Here is a 25535-nt window from a genome sequence, read left to right as displayed (position 1 = left end):
TCTAGAAGTTTTCTGGTAGTGTCTTTGGGGTTTTCTAAATATAGTATCATGTCATCTGCAAACTGTGAGAGCTTGACTTCCTCCTTTCCTATCTGGATGCCTTTGATATCTTTTCCTTGCCTAAATTCTATGGCAAGTACTTCTAATATGTTGAATAGGAGTGGTGAGAGAGGACAGCCTGGTCTTGGACCAGATTTTTAGGGAAAAGGCCTTTAGTTTATCTCCATCGAGAATAATATTTGCCATTGGCTTGCGGTAGGTGGCCTTGACTATACTGAGAAAAGTTCTTTCCATTCCCATTTTGATGGCAGTTTTTTTTCTTCCCTTTGTGAGCTGTTCTGGGCTCCCATCACCACCCGAGCCCTCAGTCCTGCCTTTAGCTTCTTAGCTGTCCTTTGGCTTCCAGCCTCTCTGTACCCCCCATGAGTTGCACTGGGTACCCCAGAGCAGCCCAGTTCTGTCCTCTCACCTCCTCGTGTCTCAGTGACCTGGCATGTGGGTTCCCTGGGGCCCAGTGCCTGCATGTTCCCTATATCCCCTGCCAGGAAGATCATGAGGGGGGTGCTCTTGGGTGTTGGACCTTATGAAATGCTTTCTCTGCATCTTTTGATATGATCATATGGTGTTTATTTTTTCTTTTGTTGATATGATGTATTATGTTGATTGATTTACTTATGTTAAACCATCTTTGCATTCCTGGAATTAAGCCAACTTGGTTGTGGTGTGTGACCTTCTTTTTGAAGCATTGGGTCTTTCCTACTTGCCAGGATTTTGTTGAGGATCTTTGCATCTGTGTTTATCAGAGATAGTGATCTGTTGTTTTCTTTCTGACAGCATCTCTGTTTGGTTTTGGTGTAAAGATGATGTAAGCTTTATAAAACTATTTGGGAGTGTTCCAGTTTCTTCAATTTTCTGAGTCTAAAAAGAATTGGTAGTAGTTCCTCTTGAAAGGTTGGAAAGAATTTGTTAGTGAATTCATGTGGACCTGGGTTTTTGGGTTTTTTTGTAAGACTTTTTGTTACCATTTTAATTTCCTCAATAGCAATGGGACTGTTTAGATTTGCTAGATCATCTTGATTCAACTGTGGAATATTATGAGAGTCCAAAAATTTATCCATTTCTTATAGGTTCTTATGTTTGTAGCATAGAATTTTTCAAAGTAGTTTCTGATTACACTTGGATGTCTGCATTATTTGTAGTGATCTCCCCATTTTTTTTTTGTTTTGTTTTTTTCAGGCCATACCAGTTTGACGTTCAGGGGTTACTCCTGGCCTCCTGGCTAAGCGCTCAGAAATTACCCCTGGCTTGGGGGGTACCATCTGAGACGCTGGGGGTTCGAACCGCGGTCCTTCCTTGGCTAGCACTTGCAAGGCAGACAGACACCTTACCTCTAGCACCACCTCGCTGGCTTGATCTCCACATTTCTATTCTAATCTGTTTTATTAATTTTTGCTCTACTTTTCTTTGTGAGTTATTCTAATGGTATCATTCTCATTTTTTTTCAAAGAACCAATTTTTGATTTTTCTTTTATCATTCGGCGTTTTGGGGGGGTTTCCACTTCATTCATTTTTGTGCTCTAAGCTTTGTTATTTCCTTTTGCTTAATTATTGTGGGTTTATTTGTTGATCATTTCTAATTTTATAAGCTGTGTAATTAAGTCATTTATGTAGGGTCCTTCTTCTTTCTGATGTGTGCTTGCAAAGCTATAAATTTTCCTCTTAGTATAACTTCTACTAAGTACAACTTAGTACAACTGTGTCCATAAATTCTCATAACTTATGTATTCATTGTCATTTGTGTCTAGGAGTGTTTTGATTTCCACTTTGTTTTGATCTCTGATCCACTCGTTGTTCAATAGTGCGATGTTTAATTTACAGGTATTAAAGTTTTTCTTCTATGTCCCTTTGTAGTTCACTTCTAATTTCAGTATCTTATGATCTAGAAGGTAGTCTGCATGATTTCTATTCTCTTGATTTTTTGGAGATATGTTTTATGGGCCAACATGTGGTCTATTCTGCAGAATGATCCATGTGATTGGAGAAGAATGTGTATCCAGTTTTTTGGGGATGGAGTGCCCTATATACATCTACTAGTCCACTTCCTTTTATTTGTTTGCAAGAATATTCTTGTAGCCTGGTTGACCTATCAAGGGTGACAGGGTAGTGTTGAGGCTTCCCACTATTATTGTGTTCCTATTGATGTCCCCTTTCAGATTTTTCAGCAATTGTATTAAATATTTCGCTGGTCCCTCATTGGGTGTGTATATGTTTAAGAGTATGATTTCTTCCTTTGGATTATTAGGATATGTCCATCTTTGTCCGTTATAACTTTGTATTTTTGCATCTCATTTTCTAGCTCACTGATTTTGTCCTCAGCTGCTATTACTCTGTTGGAGAAGCTTTTCACTGAGGTTTTTATTTCATCTACTGAGATTTTTAGTTCTGATATTTCAGTTTGGTGTTTTCTGATTTCTATTTTTGTGGTCCATTCAGATTGGTCTATGCTTTCTTTGAATTCTATGAACAACCTCCATATTTCTTCTCTATACTACTTATCTGAATGGCTAACTAGCTGGTTTGTACTTTTGGGTCATCAAAGCTGCTATCTTCATTCTCTATGCATGGTGTTGTCCTGCCTTGTTTCCACATTGACATGCTTGTAGTGTGGTTCTACTACATGTTGTGGTAGAGTTAATAGGCTAGAATATGCGCATAACAGCTTAGTGAAGTGGAGAGGCCACGCTTCTCTGGCTCCACCTATTTCGGGCAGAGACAGAAAACCTTGCTTATGAGACCTGTGGAGATTATGTTTGCTGGGAACTTTTGAGGCTGTCTCACACATGAAATCAGGAAAGCAGGAAACCTCTTTGTATATTTTAATAACAGTCTGAAATGTCTTATAATAATAATATATGTGCCTTTGGGACCGGAGCTTTGCACAGCAGTAGGGCATTTGTCTTGCATGCAGCTGACTTAAGACAGACTATAGTTCAATGCTCCAGCATCCCATAAGGTCCCCCAAGCCAGGAGCGATTTCTGAGTACAGAGCCAGGAGTAACCCTGAGCCTCACTGAGTGTGGCCCCCCCAAACCAAACCAAAACAACAAAATAATATATGTACCTATTATAAAGCCACATTTAACATTTGCCTCCTCATCTCTCTCACAAAGATTTTTATTTTCAACATGGCCACTACTTCTCTTTGTCAATATTTAAAAATATATCTTATATTTAATTTTTGGTGGGATTACCATTCTGCTCTATTATTACAAACTCTTCATCAGCTTAAGAAATTCAAATGTATTAAGTATGAAAGTTCAGAATCAAGCTAATTTCAAAACAAAATAAGCTTTTGTTAACTTTAAGATTTTATTTATTTATGTATTTTATTTTATTAATTTTTGTGGGTGATATTCATCTTTTTACTATATCTTTATTAGGCATCATGATTACAAACATGTTTGTAGTTGGGTTTTAGTTATAAAAAAGATCATCCCCCTTCACCAGTGCAATTTTACCACCACCAATGCCCCCATCTCCCTCCTCCTCACCCCTGCCTATATTTGAGATAGGCATTCTACTTCTCTCACTCATGATCATGGTCATGATAGCTGTTAGTGTAGTTATTTCTCTAAATAAACTCACCACTCTTTGTGGTAAGCTTCATACTGTTTGCCAGTCCTTCCAACCCTCATCTCTATTGTTTCTGGGTATTATTTCAATAAAGTCTTTGATTTTTCTTAAATCCTATAGAGGACTGAGACTATTCTTTATCTCTCTCTGACTTATTTAACTCAGCATAACGGTTTCCATGTTCATGAATATTTAGGAAAATTTTATGACTTTATTTTTCTTGACAGCTGCATAGTATTTAATTATTATATGTTTATATGTTTTTTTAGCCACTCATCTGTTGTCAGGTATCTGGGTTGTTTCCAGATTCTGGCTATTGTAAATAGTGTTGCAATGAATATAGGTGTGCAGAAAACATTTTTGTGTTGTATTTTTGTTGTTGTTGTTGTTGTTGTTGCTGTTAGGGTATATCCCTAAAAGTGGTATTGCTGGATCATATGGGAGCACGATTTCTTAATTTTCTATTATTTTACTTTTGTTCTTGTATTATTTTCTTAATCTTCTGTCTTATTTAAAGCAATATAAGACTGATGTATTCTTTTACCTCTTTCTTTGTCACGTTCAGTGCTATTGTTCATGCTCCTTTTTGCAAAACATTAAGAATGAAAAAATTATATCTGAGAATAAAACAACAAAATACATTAAAGCAAAATAAACAATTCAGGATTTAGAGCAGCTAAAACTCAAAAGCAGAATTTCTATTTACTGAAAGTAATAATATAATATCCTCATTTTGCCTTTAAACACATGATGACATGCAGAATATATTTTAATAAGCTATTTTGTATGTATAAACATAAAATTTTTATATACATGTGATAGTGCAATGAATTTCTCATTTGTTATAAAATATTTCAAGGAAATACAGTGCTGTAATGAATCTGTGACACTACTAATTATTTAATTTTGAAAGCATAAATTAATTGGGGATATTTTTTGTGCTCCTCTCTATTCAGTATTATTTATATACTAAGTGAAGTCTTCTGTAATACACTTTATGAGGCTGTTTTCATGCCAGCAAAATTGCATAATTTAGAGAACAATGAAACAGACCTTATCTACAAAATGAAGACCATTTTAACTTTTTAAAAATCTCATTTGAAATATCTTTTTAATTAAAATTTGGACTTTATGTTCAAGTTCTTTGGTAAGGATTAATATCTGATTATTCTCTGATTGAAAATGATAGGTTAAAATCTCAATAGATGTATTTTGGCCTTCAGTCTCCCTGCCTCGTTGGCTTATTGTTTACAGCCTAATACTAATGGGGGCATCTTTAAGGGTTAGTTTCTATGTGGATTAATTTGCTTCATCTTTGGGAAAAACTCTGTTTTAGAGCTTGGGATAATTCTCTAATTCTTTCCAGCTGTGTCACAAATGCAAGCAAGTCACCCACGATGAAAGAGCTCAGCATTAGTCATGAAAATACACTATAATGTAATTTATGAATAAACTGCCAATGTGATTGGTATTATTTGATCTTGAAATTGCTTTGCTCTAAATGACATATCCTTATTGTTTTTTTTTCTATAATTAATAGTAAAGGTATGTAGTATCTTTTAAAAGTTCTAGTGACTTTTCTGTTAACTTCTGAAGCCACAGAAAGATATTTTTAAAAATATTCTGACAAGATACCAGATGGAAGAACAATAGTATAAATCAATGTGATAAATTAGTTGATGTTATATGCAATTCTTTTATTTTTATTATATAGGCATGGAAATTATCAAATACTATTAGAGCTTTATATTATTCTCTACTTTATCATTGATCATTAATTTGGTTCATATTTTTAATGTATTTACTAAATATTGGAGAATATTTTATGCTTCGTTTTAGATAGGGAGAAAAAGGAAAACCTTATTAAAAATTACAGATTGTGACAAGTAAGTGGCATGCAACTCGCATGAAATATGGAGAGTTAAGTTGGAGTGGAGTGACTTGGTTCTAGAGAAGCTTTAATAGGTAGGAAAGGTCTTTCTCAGGGGAAAGAATGTGTTCTAAGATATAAATTGCTCCTGGCAGGCTCAAGGTCGGGGGACCCTATGGGTTGTAGGCGATCAAACCTGGGTCCATCCCGATCGGCAGGGTACAAGGCAAAAGCCCTGCCAATTAATAGTCTTTATTTTTATTTTGGTGTTTTTTTTTTGGGGGGGGTCCACCCGGCGGAACTCAGGATTTATTCCTGGCTCTGCACTAAGAAATCGCTCCTGGCAGGCCCAAGGGGGGGCACTATGGGATGCCATATGGGATTCGAACCCCAGTCCTGCATCATGTAAGGCAAATGCCCTACCTCGTTGCTAGCTATCTTTCCGGCCCCATCAGGTCCATTCTTGAAGGTTTTCCTTCCTTTGGCTGCCCCCCACTCCACACCACAAGCGACCCACCAACCCCTTCTAAGAGCCCCTTGAACTTAACTTGCCTCCTCTGACTACTCCCCTCTCTCTTACCCTCTTTCTTGCGTGTTGTTGAAATGATTTCCTCTCCTCCATCCCCCTCCCCGGGTTCGCATGTGGGGATATTCTTAGAGTGTTCACGCTCAGAGGAACTTGGGCCACTTTGCATTTTATTTTAACCAGACGACTTTGGTTTCCTTAAAGTCAAGTGTTGGGTTCCTAGAGGCCCTGCTCCTCATACTTACTGACTCTCCTTTGCAGTTTGGAGGTACCAAGACAAGTTGGGGTGGGGTGACTTGTACAATAGGCGCTTAAATAAAGTACACTTGGTGGTGGTGGTGGTGGGGATCCATGCGCTCTTTGCGTTTAAGTGATGTAGCTTCATAAAGGGAACACCATTTGGAGGGAAATTTGATGCCACAGGTTCAAAATTTAAAAAAAAACTGATTTCTGTTTTGTGTTATCAAATCTTATAAATAGGTACCTAAAAAAGTAGACTATTGTTGTGGTCTTGTGCTCTTGCATGCACCACACCTATACTCGGTAGTTAAAAAATTTTAAGACTTTTAAGTTGAAGTTTGGGCCACAGGTGCTCTAGGAGTGCTTCTGATTCTGTGTTCATGGATCATTCCTGGTGGTGTTCTGGACCAAAGTGTGCTGGGGATTAATCAGCGGCCTGCAAGGCAAATGCCTTAAATCCCATATTTTCTTATGTACTACTAGGTCAGATTGGGGTGGGGTGGGGATTGGGACAGTCCCAGAGGCACTCAGGGGTTACTCTTTTTTATATATAAATTTTTATTTATTTTATTTTTGGTTTTGGGTTCACATCCGGCTTCGCTCAAGGGTTATTCCTGGCTCTGCACTCAGAAGTCACTCCTGGCAGGCTCAGGGGACCATATGGGATGCCAGGGATCGAACCTGAGTCTGTCCTGGGTTGGTTGTGTGCAAGGGAAATGCCCTACCACTGTGCTATCACTACGGCCCACAGGGTTACTCTAGACTCTGCTCTCAAAAATTGCTTCTGGCAGGTTAGGGCACCATATGGGATGCCAGGCATTGGGGTCAATATGAGATACTGGATATCCAACCTATGTCTGTCTGGGGTCAGCTGCTTGAAAGGCAAATGCCCTACCCTTTGCTATCGCTTAGGCCCCCAGTTATATATGTATAGAAACACTAGCATGAAAAATAGAAGGAAAAAAAAAAGATATAACCTGTTGGACTAACTGGTTTTCATTCTATTCAGGATAATTCTTCTTTGCTGGTGTTTGTCACTCACTCATGTACTGGTTGTATCTGCCCTATATCTCCTACCTGTTCTCCAGGGAAGGGAGTGGTCTTTTTTTCCCCCAATAAATGTGTCAGGTTTCAGAGAGAAGCTAGTGGCAATTTCAGTTTCCACAATCAGTCTATCTTCCTGCTGGTATCCTTTGCTAGTGAGCAGAAAGTTTGTGGTGGAATTTTTCTGATCCTGTTTTATCCTCTTCAATCTTGCATGGATTATTTCCTGTGTCAGCGTTTGCTTCCTTACGGGCTCTCTCCAATCCTTTGGGATTGGGCCTGAGGCTTCCACTTCAATAACCAGTGAGAAGAAATCTGCAATATAGAAATTAAGAAAAGAGGGGAGAAAAAAGGAGCGAACACTTCTGAAGAGAAAACAGCATGTGCAAATAATGTCAGAAAGTGAAGTGTTTGGAACATATGAAGATATCTTAAGAGCACTTAAGGAATAACATCACAGAGTCCATAGCTACAAATTGAGCAGTGTCATTGGCAATATTTCTGTGATAATTTTTCCAAATGCACTAAAATTCTTTGAGGGTTTTAGATGTACAAATGTCTCTGTGAATATTTCAAAGAATCACTATGACATTTTGTGCAAAACATATTGCAAAGAATCTGGCACAAAAGCAAAAAGCTTATTTAGAAGCTATATTTAAAATAACTATGGTACAGATTAGAATTTAATATCTATTTTTGGGTAATAGGTAACATTTTGCTTGTAGTTACTAGGAAGTAGAAAGGATACAGGTGCATTCTCATTGTGAAAAGCTGGCTGTATTCTGTTAACATTTAAAGAATTTGGAGAAATGAGAAACAGCACAATTGAAGGCATGAGGAAAAAAGGGTTTTTTATATTTGTTTTTGATTTTTAATTTTTTTTTGTGTGTATGGCACACTTCCTAGTGCTCAAGGATTACTCCTGGCTCTGTGCTCAGAAATTACTCTCTGGCAGGCTTGGGGATTGAATGCTGACAATTGAACTAGCTGCTGTGTTATTGCTCTAGCCCCCAGGGGGTTATTTTTGAATCAATATTTTTCAAAATGGGATCTGTGCTGAAGTAATATTTGATAATTATATTAAGGTTATTAGTGAAGTTTATTTTAGAATTTGTTATTGGATTTTTTTGTTGTTGTTTTGTTTTTGGGCCACAACTGGAGGTGCTAAGCTCAAGGGTTACTCCAGGATCTGCACTCAGAAATCAGTCTTAGTAGGCTCAGGGGACCATGTGGGATGCTAGGGTTCGAACCTAGGTGGGTCCCGGGTCAGCAACATGCAAAGCAAACTCACTACCTACTGTGATGTTGCTCCAACTTCTAGAGATAAAAATTTAAATGATTTCTGAGAAAATAAAATTGTCAGACTTTGCTTTTTCAAAAAAAAAAAAACATGCCAAAACCATGCTACTACAAAAAAATCAAATTTTAAATGTAGACTTTTATTGTAGCCTAATTAAGTGACATTTTGAAGTAAATACTTTTCATAATAAGTAACATGAGCATAGAAGACTGGAAGGCTGAAAATTCCAAAGCTAGATATATAGATAAATTATTCAAGTAAGAAATAAAACTAAGTAGTGATAGAATTTTTTTAGTTCTATACTGTCCTGGGCCAAAATATATAAATATTAATAAATAACTTTTACTTTTATATAGAATATATTCAAATTTAAAACTTACTGCTAATAACACTCAATAAATACACTTATTTATTTATTTATTTAATAAATATACTTATTTAATTATATTCATATAAAATATTTTACACCATAATGATCATTTAGTCCTATGCAGGAGAAAAGATCTATAATAAAACTAAGATAATAACATTTAATTGTTTCCTAATTAAATGTGTTTCTTATTTTTATTTTTATATTTTGGAGTTTGGGGAAGTTATACCAGTGGTACACAGGGCTTACTCCTGGCTCTGTGCTCAGGGCACCTGATTGGATTCAGTAAACTATCTATAGGGCTGAAGATTGAACACAGGTTGGCCTCATACAAAGTAAGTGCCTTATCCACTGTACTATTGCTATGACCACTGATTTTATTTTTAATAAAATAATTTAAATGTTTTAATACATTGAAACAATAATTAGGTCAACATTTATCAATACTTTTAAATTATTTTGTCATTTCTGTTTCCAACACATAGTTCTAAGTCTATCCAATTTATTTTATTTTATTTATTGAATTTTTAAAATAGCTTTTTTTGTGATCAACATAAATTACTACTTTTTTACAGTAATATTTAAAGTACATAGTAACTATTCCACCACCAGTGTTGTCCTCCCACCAACCCTGTTCCCAGCCACCAGTGTTGTCCTTCCTCCAACACTGTTCTCCTTTGCCCTCTGGACTGTTATTATCACTGGTCCCCTCTGTGTATAGTGTGTTGAAGATTGGGTATTGATTCTGTTGTCATTGATTTGGGTTTGGTGTCTATGTCTAATAATTTTTTTTATTTCTACTCAATGTTCATACGACTGTTTGATTCTGGTATCATCCATTTCTCCCCCTCAATTTATGAGGTAGAACAAGATGATTCAAGTTATGTTTGAAAAAAAAAAAAAGAAGATGAAAAAAAAAAACAAACAAACCAAAAACCAAAATATCAAAACAAAATCAACAAACAAAAAACTGGAGGAGTCCATCTAGAGGTTATAGATATCAATTTAAAAAGAAGAAAGAGATAAAAAGAAGAAAATCATAACAAAAAAGCAAAAAACAAACCCATAAAAACACACAAAAAAATCAACAACAATAACAACAACCAAATAGACAAAACACAAAAATAAACAAAAATCAAAGGAAAGACCAAAACCAGCAACTACAAAAAAGCACCACAGAAACAAATACAACAACCAAACAATAACCATGAAACCAAAAGACAGAGGAAAGTAAAGAAAGAAAAGAAAAAGGGAAGGAGGGCTTGTGTAGAAAGTTTTTGTTTTTGTTTTGCGTAGGCATAGTAAATATCGGGGAAATTAGAAAGGTAAGTCTCTTGGCCTAAAAGACCCAGGGTTTCACCACCCTAGAAGCATACTGTCATGGGAATAACTACAGGCTCAGTGCACACTCCTTTCCATACCCTAAGGAAATTTTTTGGTGCCAGGAAACTTTCCACTCAGTTGTGGCTGATAGTATCAGCCTCTAACTAGAGAGAAATCCTATTAATTCCCAAGTTCTCCAAAATGTATGAACTCTATAGATGAGGACATAAAATCAGCATTTAATGTCCTAGCAAAGAAATTCAAACAATTTAAGAAATACATAGACGAACAGTTCATCTAAATGAAAGAAGAACTCTATCAGAAAATGAGAGTCCATGCAAACGGAACTGAGGGAACTAAAAAAAAAACATGCTAGAGAGCCACAATAGCAGAATTACACACAAAAAGAATTGCATGAATGAGCTTGAGAATAAAACACAAGTCAGAACAACTAAGAAGTCAACAAAGAAATGAGAGACAAAACATTGGAAGATATAATGCATGCAAATTTAAACATCAAACTTCATTAAAGAGATAAAATATCAGACACAGGGCTGAAACAATAGCACAGAGAATAAGGCATTTGCTTTGCACATGGCTGAGCCAGGTTCTATCTCCAGCATCCCATATGGTTTTCCCAGCCCACCAGAAGTGATTTCTGAGTGCAGAGCCAGTACTAATGCCTGAGCACTGCTGGTTGTGATCGTAAACCAAAAATAAATAAACAAGTAAAAGGTAAAACTATTTTAAATACTTGATTAATTATTTATTTTAAGGTAAAAGACGAACTAATAACTTCACATAAATCATTTCATGTACAATTTTAAATTTATTTTATAATTACCAGACTACAGAATTCAAATGGTAATCAATATCAGTAATAATAGTAATATAATATTGTTATAAGATTACATCTTAATACTTGCTAAAAGAGCTAGACATTTTAATATTTTAAAATCATTTTTTATCAAGGTCATTGATTGGACTTTGTTCTGTGTTAAAAAGACATTGGGTCAAAAGTTGATGGATTTATTCCAATTCTGACTTCTGGTTACAGAACTATTTAACCTTAGATAGGTCATAGAGGTTCTTTCATCTTTAGTTTCCTCATTTCAGAAAAAAAAAATATCTAAAGACATTCAAATCTCCAGATTTATAAAGGACCATGCTGTGCCCTGTGCCCCAGACCAAACATATCAAATTAATTGGATGACTTAGATATCTTTGCATACATTCAAGACAAACTTTTAATGAGTGAAAAATGAACTATTCTGTAAGAATAAATATTGGATGAATTGATGTTTACAATTTAATATCAAGTCTCATGACTGTTAAATGTAATACTATTTGTAAATAATGAAAAAAGTCTAACATGAAAATGGAGACTAGGGCAATTTTTATTGAGTTTCTTATATTTTGATTTATATTCCAAATACACCAAAATAAATTTCTAGACAATATTCCAAGTTTGAATCATATTCCTTTTTTCTTAGATGAGAAACTAATAATTCATATGCTTCCAGAGCTTTGCCCCTGCCATTATTAGCAGGTGACATTTTAACATTAAAGGGAAGGTAGCCTTCAATGTACAGTCAGTTTTCCTCACTTGAATCAGCTAAGTTAGAAAGTATGCTAATTCAACTTCAAGGGTACAGACTAGGTAAAAAGGCAGAGAAAGCAAAATTAAAGGCTGGTGTCTTTTTATAGTGACTTGAAAAGCAAGACAAAAAGAAAAGCAAACATCATTTAATTTACATAATTGTTTTAAGTTGATTAGCTTGGCAGCACTAATTTATATGTGTATATAAATATATACACACATACATATATATATATAGGGGAAGAGTCTGTTTGCTCTATAAATAATTGTTTACTAGACATAATCTAAGAATATGCCTTGATGAGGTTTTTAGAATAAAGTATAGAAACCTATGCTTAGCCTTTTTTAATACAGCTTTAGTCTGTTTTATTTTAGGCACTCATGTAAAAATCCAGGATTGTTTTTTTTTTAACAGCATTCTCTGTGAAACAAGGGGGTGATAATAAAGTGCATAAATAAATTGGTAGCATAGAATGCTCCTGTGATAGATTCAAGGAGAGAATGTGCAGTCAATCTTAGTGTAACTCCCCTTCTAGCTCAGCCTCTTGGCAAGGTCTTTTGTCAATGAATGGCAGAGCTCTAACTGCTGGTACTGAGAAAGTTGAGTAGACTACCTCTGTGACGTCTGTCTAACAGCTCCACATAAATTTAATCATGGCCAGACATAATAATCATGTGGTGTAGTATGAAAAACAGTAAAATGAAAAAACTCAAGATGGCAAATAAAAATTTAAGATGCTTCAACCTTTTCCTTCAGGTTGAATACTTCTTGCTGTTTCTATAATAAAAGATAAAAACAGACATGGTTATTTATTTATTTCTATAAAGAAAATTAAACATAGTTTTTACCTTTTATCTCTCTTGACTTGTCTTTTGGTGACCTATGTGTGTGGCACAGTTATTTCCCAATTTGATTAAGATGTAAACAACAAAAGTACAGCAGCATTTGTTCAGCGCCCTTTTAAAAACCTTTGCTACATTGACATACAATGCAAATGAAGATAGCCAGAGTGCTGTAATCTTCTTTTTTTTTTTTTTTTACTTCACAGTTTTTATTTATTTATTTTTTTTTAAATTTTTTTTTATTTATTTTTGATCATAGTGGCTTACATATTGTTGACAATGATATTTTAGGTACATATTTACATAAAATCAGGGGGAATTCCCATCACCAAATTGTCCTCCCTACACCTCCGTTTTTGTCCTACCACCCATATCCTCTTCCCTCACCCACCGGGTAGCTAGGATGTGTGGTCTCCTCTGTATCTAGCCTACTGCATAGTAGTCTTGCACCTCTTTGGTCCTGGTGTCTCCCTTGTTTCCCCCTCTAACTGGGGGGGCAGGACTAGCTAGTTCAAGTTACGTGGTTTTGTTTAAAGGAGAGAAAAGTAATAAACTGGGGTAAAAGTCTAATACGCCGAAAATAAGTGGAATTCTTCCAGAGGTTTTCAACATCGGTTTGAGAAATGAAGGAGAGAAAAAAGGTGAAACATTCCACCAGTACAAAAAGAAGTGTCAAATATCCCGTGAGGGCTCCAACAATAAGCACAAGCACCAAAAAAAAAATAAAACAAAACAAAACAAACAAAAAAAAAACAAAAAAAAATAAAAACCCACAAAAATAAACACAAAACAAAACAAAACAAGCAAACAAACAAACAAATAAATGTCATGGTCTTGATATAGGAAACATGGCATAGCATACAAAGGAAGAACAGAAAGGAAGAGAAAGAATAAGTATAACTGGGGACAACTTCAATTATCACACCCAAACAGAGAAATTGACCAAAAATAGATGGGTAAATAAAAATAATAATAATAAATAAAAATAAAATAATATATAAAAAAATAATGATTTGTGCTTTTTTTTTTTCCCTCCTGCCCAGGCACAGTAAATATTGGGGTCATTCGAAGAGGAATTCACTTGGCCTAAGAGATATGGGGTTTCTCCGCCCTTGGAGTGTATTGTCATGGGATCAACTATAGACTCTGTTCAGGATCACTTACTCTCCTGGTGGTGCTTTTGTGGTGTTTGTAAGACCTCTGCTCTGTCCTGGGTGATACTATCAGGCCTCTGTGACTAGGGATCTCAGTATCTGCACAGATCCTGCGGTGGGAGTTATGATGAAGTCAGTCTTTGTGGTTCTAGAAGTTCTGTTCCATCATTGTCATTTTAATTCATCTTCTGTGGTTGGTGATCTTGGTCTTTGCACTGAAGCTAGGATGGCACCTAGGACAGTGTCTTTCTTTGTGCTTCCAGAAGCCCCATTCCATTACAATGGTCTCTGCCAGACCTTTGAAGCTGGGGATCATGTTCATTGTGCAGATCGTAGTTCAAACCCTAGGTTAGGGCTTTTTTATTGGTCCCAAGCTGTATACAGTCTGGTCATGGTTCTAGCAGCAGTCATCTGTAACTCGAAATCTTGGCTTTTGGGCCTTCCAAAGGGTGACAAGTCTTCTGATTTTGTCTTGTCGTTAGCTAGAAAGGTAGGATAACCTTCACTTAGGTCAAGTTGTTCCCATTTTCTTCGTTGTCAGGATGTCATATTAGAGCTGGCATTTGTTGGTGGCCTCGCAGTATTGCAGCTGTCCCGGGTGGGATTTGTTTCCTGTAGCAGTTGTGAAGGACTGTGCCGTTCCTGTGTCTGGGATCCAGGGTTCAAGGCTGGATTGATGGTATCTAAACACCTGAGGTCTAAGTTAATTCCACATGACATATTTTCAAGGTAGGAGATATCCCTCTATTGTAAACAACTATGAGTTCCTATCTCTAATAGATAAGAGCTCTCTTTATATGTATATATTTATGTAAGAATCCCCCTTTATTTTAGTGTGCCTTTGCAGGGGGAAATGGTGCTACCTTATATTGTTGGTGCATTTGGGGGTGGTCAAAAGGGGAAAACAGAAACAGGTTACATACCCCAAAAAAAGATGAAAAAATAATAAATAAAAAAAATAGGTATCAAAAATGTATGTGCTTACATATGTATATGTAGGCCAGATTTTTTTTTTTTAAATGAGGTAGCAAAGTATTTAAAGGGCCAAAGTGATGCATATGACTATCTTACATTTGGGGAAAAGCGGGTAAAGAGGTGGTGTGATACAGTTCTTATGCTTATGTTGGAAATACAGGTTTTCCCATTGTCTTTTGGGTTTTTCTTGTGGTGTGTGGGTCCCCAGGCATCTTTCCATCCCATCCCCAGATCTTCTTCAGAGTGGCAAAAGATTTGTGGCAGGGAGGTCCTGGAAGGGTTCTTGCATTGAGGATACTTTTAGACCTAAGTCCGATTTCAGGTAACAGTCCACGTCAGGGGGAGTTGTTGGGGAGGGCCTCGCAGCATGGATCCGCAGGGGAGTTGGCTGCCTTTTCTTGCAGGAGACGAGGTGTGGGTTTGACTGGGTGTCCTCTTGACTGGGTGCTGGGTAATGGTTCGTTGGGGTAGGAGGTCAATCTTGATGCCTAATAGATTAAGGACTGAGGGTGGAGAGTTTTAATATGGCGGGAGGTCTGTATGGGATTGAGGGGTGGAGGGATAGTTGGATTTCCAGAGAGGGAAAAGGGGAAGGTATATGGAAGGGGTAGGAAGGGAGAAAAGAGAAAATACTTTAGAAGGAAAGGGAGAAGATAAAAGGAAAAAAGTAAAGAGAAGAGTAGAAAAGAGAGAGAAAAAGAAAAAAAGAAGAGAAGAAAAAAAAAGAAGATAGAAAATAAAAAAGAAAGTAGTGAGAAGAGAGGAGAGAATAGCAGGGGAATGCTAGTTTGCCTGAATTTGTTCACAGAATAGAGCATGTAGTTTAAGTCTGTACGTCTCGGTTACTGCTTTGGTGGTCTGGCTGGTCACGTGCTTCAGTTCCTAAAAGAAGGTGTAACCTAGAGATAAAATGTATGTTAAAGAGTTTTCTCGGGGCCATCTCATATTGCAAGCTAGGTATGGTATCTCATGTGGTATCCCGCGCTGCCATCTTAGTTTATCCGCCATTTGTATTCAAGGATGCCTGTGGATATAAAAGCTGAGAGGTTATTTTAAATATTATAAGATAAAGACCATAAAATGTAGTGTTATGGGATGATTCCATTGCAGACAGTGATTTTCCGTGGTGTTCTTTACCTGTGTTCCTGAATACTATCTCTAAGTGATTGTTGTGGGCCTTTGTCGTGGAAGGTTGATTACATACCTGTTCTCTCTACGGTGCAGTTTTTGGTGTTGCTGCTTTCTTTGTGGAATAATGTGTAGTCAAGAGTTTGCGTTGTTCCTTTTTCAAGTACTTTGGGGACTGCTCCTGAGTATATGTTGACTATTGCAGTGTTTAGAGTTTCTACCCTGTTAAACCGTGTTATTTGATTGTTGAGTATCAGTTGTGTATAAGATGTGTGTTCTGGGTGCTTCAGAATAGTGCTACCATTCTGTGTTTCTCTTTTGTCTTCTGACTTACTTTGTTTAATATAATATGATCTAGGTCCATCCATGTTGCTGCAAAGTCTGTGATTGTATCATTTCTGACTGCCATGTAATATTCCATTGTGTATATATACCACATCTTAATGATCCATTCATCTGTTGTTGGACATCGAGGTTGGTTCCAAGACTTGGCTATTACACTGAGTGCTGCGATAAATAGTGGGGTGCACATATATTTTGGAATGAATGTCCTTCCCACTTGGGGGTATATACCTAGGAGAGCAATTGCTGGGTCAAATGGCAGCTCAATTCTGAGTTCTTTGAGTACTCTCCAGACTGTTCTCCATAGGTAATGGACAAGGGGGCATTCCCACCAGCAGTGTATGAGAGTTCCTTTCATACCGCATCCCCGCCAACAGAGATTGTTCCCATTATTTTTAATGTGAGCCATCCTCACTGGTGTCAGGTGGTATCTCATTGTTGTCTTGATTTGGATCTCTCTGATGATGAGTGAAGGTGAACATGTTTTCATGTGTTTGTTGGCCATCCTTTTGTCTTCCTCAGAGAAGTGTCTATTCATTTCATCTCCCCATTTTTTTATGGCTTTATTTGGTTTTGGGGGGCTCAGCTTTCTGAGTGCTTTGTATGTTCTAGATATCAGCCCTTTATCTGATATGTCGAGTGAAAAGATATTTTCCCATTCTGTTAACTGTCTTCTTGCGTTAAGTAGGGTTTCTTTCGCCATGCAGAAGCTTTTTAGTTTGATGTAGTCCCATTTGTTTATGTTTGTTGCTAAAGTTCTTGCCAATGGTGCTCCATTCTCGAAGACCTTTTTGATATATAGGTCTTCGAGTGTTCTGCCTATTTTATTCTCAATAAACTTTATAGATTCGGGTCTGATTTCAAGGTCTTTGATCCATTTTGAGTTGACTTTTGTATAAGGGGTGAGGTATGGGTTGATCTTCACTTTTGTACATGTGGTTTTCCAGTTGTACCAACACCATTTGTTGAATAGACTTTCTTTGTTCCATTTCAGGTTCTTGCCTCTTTTATCGAATATTAGTTGGCTGTATATCTGGGTGTTTATGTCAGGGAATTCTGTTCTGACCCACTGGTCTGAGGTCCTGTCTCTGTTCCAGTACCATGCTGTTTTGATTACTATGGCTTTATAGTATAGTTTCAAGTTAGGTAAGGAGATGCCACCCAGCTTCTTGTTTTTCAGTATTTGTTTGGCTATCCTGGGTCTTTTGTGGTTCCAGATGAATTTTGTGATTGATTGTTCTATTTCTTTAAAGAATGGTGTCTGGATTTGGATAGGGATTGCATTAAATCTATATAGAAGTTTGGGTAGGATAGTCATTTTGACTATGTTAATTCTACCTATCCATGAGCATGGGATGTTCTTCCATTTCTTTAGATCTTCTTCAATTTCTTTCTGAAGTGTTTTGAAGTTTTCCTGGTATAGGTCTTTCACTTCCCTTGTAAGGTTGATTCCTAGGTACCTGATATTTTTTGATACTATTTTAAATGGAATTGTATTTTTAATCTCTCTCTCCTCGACTTCGTGATTTGTATATAGAAACGCTACTGTCTTTTGTGTGTTGACTTTGTATCCAGCCACTTTGCTGTATTGGTTAATTGTTTCTAGGAGTTTTACTGTGGACTGTTTAGGGTTTTCAATGTAAATCATCATATCGTCTGCAAATAGAGATAGTTTGTGTTCCTCTTTCCCAATTTGGATTCCTTTGATTCCCTTCTCTTGTCGGATTGCTATTGCTAGGACTTCTAAGGTTATATTGAATAGGAGTGGAGAGAGTGGACAGCCTTGCCTAGTTCCTGACCTTAGTGGGAATGCTTCTAGTTTCTCACCATTAAGTATAATGTTGGCTGTTGGATTTTCATAGATAGCTGTAACTATCTTGAGGAAAGTTCCTTCTAAGCCTATTTTACTGAGTGTCTTTAACATGAAAGGGTGTTGGATTTTGTCAAATGCCTTCTCTGCATCGATTGATACGATCATGTGGTTTTTATCTTTCTTGTTGTTGATGTGATGTATAATGTTGATTGATTTGCGTATGTTGAACCAACCTTGCATTCCTGGTATAAATCCCACCTGGTCATGATGTATTATCTTTTTTATAAAGTGCTGGATTCGGTTTGCTAAGATTTTGTTGAGTATCTTTGCATCTATGTTCATTAGTGAGATTGGTCTGTAGTTTTCTTTCTTGGTGATGTCTTTGCCATCTTTGGGAACGAGTGTGATATTTGCCTCATAGAAGGAGTTAGGGAGGATTCCTGTTTTTTCTATGGTTTGGAAGAGCCTATGGAGAAGTGGTAGTAAGTCTTCTTGGAAAGCTTGATAGAATTCACCTGTAAATCCATCTGGACCTGGGCTTTTGTTCTTAGGGAGTTTTTTAATTACATCTTCAATTTCCTCTGAGGTGATTGGTCTGTTTAGGCTTTCTAGATCTTCCGTTTCCAGTCTTGGAAGAGGGTTTTTTTCCAAGAATCTGTCGATTTCTTCCGGGTTCTCTAGCCTGGTGGAGTATAGTTGTTCATAATATGATCTCATGATATGTTGTATTTCTTGGGGTTCTGTTGTAATCTCTCCCCTTTCATTAGTGATCCTATTGATTTGGGTGTTTTCCCTCTTTTTTTTGGTGAGTTTTGCCAGCGGTTTGTCTATCTTGTTTATTTTTTCAAAAAACCAACTTCTGGTCTCATTGATTTTTTGTATTGTTTTCTTGGTTTCGATGTTGTTTATTTCTGCTCTGGTTTTTATTATTTCTTGCCGTCTGGTTGTGGTTGGATTTCTCTGTTGCTGTTGTTCCAATTCTTTGAGGTGATCTTTTAAGCTGTTGGTTTTGTTATTTTCCTGCTTCTTGACATAGGCCTGTATTGCTATGAGTTTCCCCCTAATTACTGCTTTTGCTGTGTCCCACAGATTTTGACATGTTGTCTCTTCGTTGTCATTTGTCTCAAGGAATCTTTTTATTTCTTCCTTGAGTTGTTCTTTGATCCAGCTGTTGTTGAGCAGCATGTTGTTTAATCTCCAGGTATTAGTTTTTCTCCATTGCTTCTTCTTGACGTCAATTTTGAGTTCTGTTGCATAGTGATCTGAAAGGGTACTTCTAATGATCCTTACCTTTGTGGTCTTATATAGGTTGGCTTTGTATCCTAAGACATGGTCTATTCTGGAGAAGGTTCCATGTGGACTTGAGAAGAATGTGTATTCTGCTTTCTGGGGATGTAGGGCTCTATATAAGTCTATTAGCCCCAAATCTTCTAATTTTTCATTTAGAGCTCTTATTTCTTTGCTATTTTTCTGTTTGGTGGATCTGTCCAATGGTGATAGTGGAGTATTGAGGTCCCCTACTACTATCACATTTCCCTTCATGTGTTTCTCCAGGTTTACGAGCAGTTGCCTCACATATGTTGCTGACTCTACATTAGGTGCATAGATATTGACCAGGGTTAGTGTTTCTTGATCTAATGTTCCCCTGATCAGTAAGTAGTGGCCCTCTTTGTCTCTGATCACTTTCTTGATGTTGAATGCAATTTGGTCTGATATAAGAATGGCTGTCCCTGCTCTTTTTTGTTTTCCATTGGCCTGAATAATTACTTTCCATCCTTTTATTCTAAGCCTGTGCTTATCCTGTAGTTGTAGGTGTGTTTCTTGCAGACAGCAGAAGTCTGGTTTATTTTTCCTAATCCAGTTCTCTACTATGTGTCTTTTAATTGGGGAGTTTAGTCCATTAACATTTAGGGAGATTATTGAGAGAGATGACTGTTGTGCAGTTGTGTTGTGTAGGGTGGTTTTTGTTACAATCGGGGGTTTGGATTGTGTAATTCATCTCTGAGCAGGTCATTTAGGATTGGTTTAGTTTGCACAAATAGTTCAAGCTCGTTCTTGTTTGAGAATGTTTTTAGTCTATCCTCCCATATGAATGATAATTTTGCTGGGTATTGGACCCTAGGTTGGAAGTTTCTTTCTTTCAGTCGTTTAAATATGTCATTCCACTGTCGTCTTGCTTGAATTATTTCGAATGGGAGATCTGGTTTGATTCTTATGTCCCTACCTTTGTACTTGAGATTTTTTTTCTCTCTTATTGCTTTAAGGAGTTCCTCTTTCTCTTTATTTTTTGCCATTTGGATTACTATATGTCTTGGAGTTGTTTTATTAGGGTCTATTTTATTAGGGACTCTTTTCACTTCCTGGATTGGCATTGAGGTTTCTTTCCAGAGGGAGGGGAAGTTCTCTGCTATTATCTCTCTGACTACCTGTTCTTCCCCTTTCCCTATTTCCTCCCCTTCTGGTATACCCACAATTCTTAGATTGTTTCTTTTGTCCTTGTTCATTAGATACTGGACTTTTCCTTCCAGTGCTTTGCCTTTTATTTCTTTGTTGGTTTCCTGATCATTTTTTGTTTGCAGTTTTCCTTCGAGTTCTTCAATGTGTCTCTCCAACTCTGTGTTTCTGCTTGTAAGGCTTGTTACTTTGTCTTTTAATTCCTTCATTTCTTTTTGTATGGACTCTCTCATGTTCTTTAACATTTCTTCTTCAATTTGGCTGATTCGTTCATCCATAGATTTCTTATACTCGGTAGCTAAGGTTTCTTTCATTTGTTTTATTAATTCTTGCATTTCCTTCCTCATTGCTGCTTTTAGGTCACCTTCCCATGGATCTGTGCGTTTTGGCGGACTTGGAAACTTGATAGGGTCTGTCTCTGTATTTTCAGATGTTAGGGTTCTCTTTGATTTACCCATATTTCTTTGCGTCTATTGGTATGCTTTGGAATACACCCACGTGGAATGGTCCCAGGGGAATGCACTCTTTCTGGGCACTGGTGCGGGGGGGGGGGGTCGTGGATGCGGGGATCCCTATGCCCCAGGTGGAGTGGCCTCTGGGCACTGCACTCACTTTAGGGAGAAGCACGCAGACTGTGGGGCACAGAGGTCTCTGAATGCCCACCTTTTTTTTTTCCCAATTTTATGGGTTCTTGATTATTTAAGAAATTTTGGTGTTAGGCCTGAACTGGCTATACCTATAAGTTGTGTTAAGCTATATTCGCGCGAACGCCGGGGGCGGGGCCAGGCTACTCGCGCAGGCAGCGTGTTTGGGCGGGGTCTCCCTACCTGAGCAGCACGGAAGGAAGTCCCCTGGGGCAGAGCCAAACTGCTCGCGCGGGCTGCGTCTTTGGACGGTGTCTCCCTAGCTGGGGGGAGCTTCAGCAAGTCGCCGGGGGCGGAGCCAGGCTACTCGCGCAGGCAGCGTGTTTGGGCGGGGTCTCCCTACCTGAACAGCACGGAAGGAAGTCCCCTGGGGCAGAGCCAAACTGCTCGCGCGGGCTGCGTCTTTGGACGGTGTCTCCCTAGCTGGGGGGAGCTTCAGCAAGTCGCCGGGGGCGGGGCCAGGCTACTCGCGCAGGCAGCGTGTTTGGGCAGGGTCTCCCTACCTGAGCAGCACAGAAGGAAGTCCCCTGGGGCAGAGCCAAACTGCTCGCGCGGGCTGCTTCTTTGGACGGTGTCTCCCTAGCTGGGGGGAGCTTCAGCAAGTCGCCGGGGGCGGGGCCAGGCTACTCGCGCAAGCAGCGTGTTTGGGCGGGGTCTCCCTACCTGAGCAGCACGGAAGGAAGTCCCCTGGGGCAGAGCCAAACTGCTCGCGTGGGCTGCTTCTTTGGACGGTGTCTCCCTAGCTGGGGGGAGCTTCAGCAAGTCGCCGGGGGCGGAGCCAGGCTACTCGCGCAGGCAGCGTGTTTGGGCGGGGTCCGTGCTGTAATCTTCTTTATTGTTTTCAGGTAGCAATTACTTTGGAAAACATCTAGTTTAATATAGTATATTTATATACTTTAAATATTACTATTTTAGATGTCTATTTTGAAAGTGGAGTAAAAGAATTAAGAAGATATGCAAAATGTCTACAAGAGAACTAATTTAATAGGTTAGAGTATTGAACTTCACTGATAGTGTCACTCAAGTAGACTGTATATAGTGCCAGGTATCAAGCACAAGTGAACTGAATGTGCGATGTGGCCTGATATGTCTTACTTTCAAGGAAAACAATGTAAAACAGAATGAGAGTTTGAACTGGCCACATTGCTCAGAGACTTGATTGGAAGTCATGTGACATCATGACTAGTAAGGAAAGATGACTTGATCAATAGAAAAACTATGTATGTCACAATCTGATTAGAATGTCCTAATCACCTAAACACCACTTTATGATGTGAGGTGAGAATGAGAGTCCACACATATTATGTATAAATTGACTGCTTTCTCTGTTCTGGGCTCCAAGTTTCTCTGACTTGCAGGCCTCCATTGCTGAGTTTTAATAAATTTATCTCTATAATCTTTTTATCTGTAACTTTTGATCTGCACAGCAACTATAAGGCAAACATCTTACCCCATGTAATATCTGTCTATCCCCAAATAGCTAAAATTGTAAAGTCTTGTTCTTTGAAATGGTTTACTATTTAAATGCGAATCTTTGGGGGAAGGATGTTGGCATGGTTCTTTGTACTGTCAGAAGGCCTATGCTGTAAAGAACTACTACTAAAAACTGAGATCTAACTCCAAACCCTAAGTTGACTTTAAGAAGGTTTTTCCAACCTGCCCATATGGGTCTTTCCACTTAGGTGAGAGTCTTTTTTTAGAGTGGTTGCCAGGAGGAAGCATTGACTGTGGTTGATGGTCTTTGATTTTCCTCTCCTGGCCTCTTTTCCTGTTTTAGCTTCTCTCAGTAGTAAGTTCCAGTCTTCTCTTATCAATGGCAAAGTAACTTCTTTAAATCCTGTCTCTTGGTTTTATTACATCTCAAGAATTCAGTACCTTTGTGGTCTTATTACTGTTTTGTCTGCCTGTCTGCTTCAGTAATATTTTCTGTAGCATTGTTGACTTAACAAATTCTGATATATTTTAAAAGCATCCATTAGTTTTAGTAATTTCATAGGCATTTTTTAGGACTTTTGTAAAACCCAATCAAATTTCTAATATTTATATTATAAAATGTCAGAATAATTTTTCAGAAGTATTTTGAGTCTGTTATTTCAAACTGTATATCTTCACTAGCTTCTGAATTTGTGTCTTATAATTTAATTATTTTTCTCCCTTTTCCATGAATTATAGCTCTTGGTAGCAAAGATTCATATGTGGCCTTGGTTCTGTACTTTTGTATCTCTTCAATGAGTGAATCAATATGGAAAGCTTAGGGGAGATGCTTCAATGAAATCTCTACAACAGAATTGTTACTAATTAAAAATATCTGAAATGAACTGAAAAACAATATAAATATATGGTCCACTAGCTAAAAATATAAGTTCTGTAATTGACTACTTCTTACTGAATTCCTATAACTATTCTAATGTCATATTTTTATGAGAAAAATTATGACAAACTTGAAGTCTTTCTGCAGTGAAAAGACCTTGGAACTTCTATAACAGACCTCTGGTTTAGATAGTCTCTCTTTGTACCTTCTCCATTTATATCCCTTGCTTCAGGCAAGAACTCTTATGGGACATAAGGATGTCATTAATCTACTATGATCATAATATACTGTGTCATAATCTAAAAACCTAAGAAAAAAGGACTACATAATTTAAAACCATACAATTAAAACCATGCAATTCTCAAGAAATTAAAAACAGCAAATGAATAAATCAATATGGAGGAAGCGAGTAATCTAGACTTTCACTTTAAAATCCTATTTCCACTCATTCTCCAAACTCATGAACCGCTTGAACAAGCAACCAATCAAAAATCACCTGCAGACACTTAACTGTTATGCGTGGCTATCAGGATTCAGCTGTCCCCAGCAAGTGGATGTGGGTGCACCATCTAGGTCTGTGCACTGAATTCTTCTTAATCCCTACTACCCCATTATCATAGGATCCTAATATAGATGCCATCATGCTTTCAGGTTGTAATTGGATACTTTTCCCAGGTTCAGACATCCTTTAGGATTCCAAATATGTGAGCCCTTCCATCTTTGGGTAGTCAGATGAAATATTTGCTGAAATGGAGACAGAATATATGTCAGATGAAATATTTGCTGAAATGGAGACAGAATATAAATGGAATTCAGATATCTAAATTGAGATGACTTGTATGCTGAAGATCAAGTCTGGAGCAGAAATAGAAAACTAAACTATTGGGCCAGGGCATTAGCCCAGCAGCTAGGCTGCTTTGTCTACTGCTGACTTGGACTGACCCAGGATCAATCCCCAGCATCCCATATTGTCCCTGGAGCCTGCCAGGAGCTATTTCTGAGCCAGGATTAATCCCCAAGTACCACCAGGTGCGGCCTATAAACCCAATACCCCTGAAAAAAAAAGAAAAAAAGAAAAAAATCAACTATAGTATGGAAATTTTATTTATTTTACAGATTCTATAAATGTTATGAATGTGTCCTATTAGTAAGGAAAGTAACAATGATTTTAACAACTTGAGGACAAAATAGCATGCTTTTGCTTTTGCTTCTGGCTCCATGAACAAGTTTCTGCTAATTTTCAGGTCTTTTAATGGGTCTGGACATGCTTAAACTTGTTCTTAAATTTTATTAGTTTCTAATTAAATTTGCTACTTCCTTTGACATTTGTAATTACAATATTTGTAATTTTTATTTGTACTTAAAACGTTACATCAAAGCATTTGGGGTTTTGTATTCATCAAAAATCATACAGTGGTGCTCGCTTCGGCAGCACATAAACTAAAATTGGAACGATACAGAGAAGACTAGCATGGCCCCTGCGCAAGGATGACACGCAAATTCGTGAAGCATTCCATATTTAAAAATAAAAAATAAAAAAAATCATACAGGGGTCTAAATATTCATCTATAGAAATTATTTATGATAATTATTATAGTTTATTTACCCAGGGTTCTCTTATTTAATAAAATCAACTACATTTCAAACTTATAAAAGAAACCCTAAAATCAAATAGTTAAAGTTTTTATTTAAAATAAACACAAAATTAATTTAGGTTCATATATGTTAATGACTATAGAGACTTAAAATCATTAAGTAGGTGAGTACATGTCTTCTTTGGAAAAAATTGACACTATTTTATTTACTAATTTCACATAACTTAGAAGTAGCATATTAAAAAGATTGGGAGGGGCTAAAAAAACATATAGTGGGACAGGGCACTTGCTTGCACTACCAGGAACAGTTTCTAAGTGTAGAGCAAGGAGTACATCCTGAGGACTGCTGGGTATGACCCCAAAACAAAAG

General features: G+C 37.4%; 1 non-coding gene across 1 annotated transcript; it reads left to right on the top strand.

Annotated features, from left to right (window-relative positions):
* The first annotated feature begins 24986 nt into the window (after window positions 1-24986).
* Window positions 24987-25093, top strand: LOC126025133 (U6 spliceosomal RNA). Its single transcript, XR_007501183.1, has one exon. It is a non-coding gene; the product is annotated as a U6 spliceosomal RNA (small nuclear RNA).
* The last annotated feature ends 442 nt before the right edge of the window (window positions 25094-25535 follow it).

Source organism: Suncus etruscus, chromosome 1 (assembly GCF_024139225.1).
Source record: "Suncus etruscus isolate mSunEtr1 chromosome 1, mSunEtr1.pri.cur, whole genome shotgun sequence".
In the NCBI taxonomy this organism is placed as follows: domain Eukaryota; kingdom Metazoa; phylum Chordata; class Mammalia; order Eulipotyphla; family Soricidae; genus Suncus; species Suncus etruscus.
The sequence above is the reverse complement of the archived record's forward strand: the minus strand, read 5'-3'. Positions and strand labels throughout refer to the sequence as shown.